This window comes from Lipotes vexillifer, unplaced genomic scaffold (assembly GCF_000442215.2).
Source record: "Lipotes vexillifer unplaced genomic scaffold, Lipotes_vexillifer_v1.1 scaffold2641, whole genome shotgun sequence".
NCBI classification, from domain to species: domain Eukaryota; kingdom Metazoa; phylum Chordata; class Mammalia; order Artiodactyla; family Lipotidae; genus Lipotes; species Lipotes vexillifer.
In genome coordinates this window covers 109,871-110,819 of record NW_006780363.1, presented here as the reverse complement: position 1 = coordinate 110,819, position 949 = coordinate 109,871, and positions in this window count along the sequence as shown.

The following is a 949-nucleotide window of genomic DNA, read 5'->3' as shown; positions in this document are numbered from 1 at the left end:
AAAGAGTGCTTGAGTACATGGCGTTTGTATGGCTCCAGTTGTACGTGTGTTTGTGTGTGTGTGCATATCTAAAGCACAGTGAAGTGCCTCCACTGACAGCATGCTCATGAACGTTTATTTCCTCAAGCAGACAGCCCCCCTTTCCTACAATGGTGCCTGGTTCATTGTCGGGACTGTGCCCACCGAAAAAGGTAGACTTTAAAAAATACTTTTTGAGAACGTTCTGTGTCTAGGAGGCATTAGGTACCATCATTCACATACAGTAGGCAAGGAAGAAAGGAGGACTAAAAGCAATTTGAATATGACCTGCAGCTTTTGCAGAAATTGTCCAGTATCTGACTCCAGAGCTTGGACCTGCTCAGACACATAGCAGCAAAGACTATAACATCCACACCAGCAGTTCACACATCCTGCATGCTTATTACATGCCAGGCCCGGTGGTGAGCATATAATCTGCATTGTCACATTTAATCCTCACAATAACCCTGTGGGGTAGATATTATTATACCCATTTTATAGATTAGGAAAAGTGAGGCTAAGAGACAGGTAACAATTTGCTCAAGGTCCCAGGGCTTGTAGGTGGTACAGCAGGACTCACACTCGGCTGACTCCAGAGTCCACGCCAGAAAATGGACATATAGAGGACATGGAGATACAAACAGTAGCACAGGAGAGTCATCTGAAGCATGCCCAGCCCTCTGATTGCTAAGGTCTAAAGGGATAGTGATCTTAGCTTTAATTGTGGAGTATATTAATACCCACAGGGGGACATTTCAGGGAAAGAAAGTGGTGACAGGGAGAGGCTCAGAGAAGTTTTATGGGTTTCAAGGGAGCCTTCATATAGAGGTTGGAGGTGCAGGAAGAAGTGGCTGTCCCCTGGGGGAGGAGGGCTCCCAGGAGGTAGCAGATGAATGAGAGCATTACAGCCCTGGGTCCTGAGCAGGGCTTT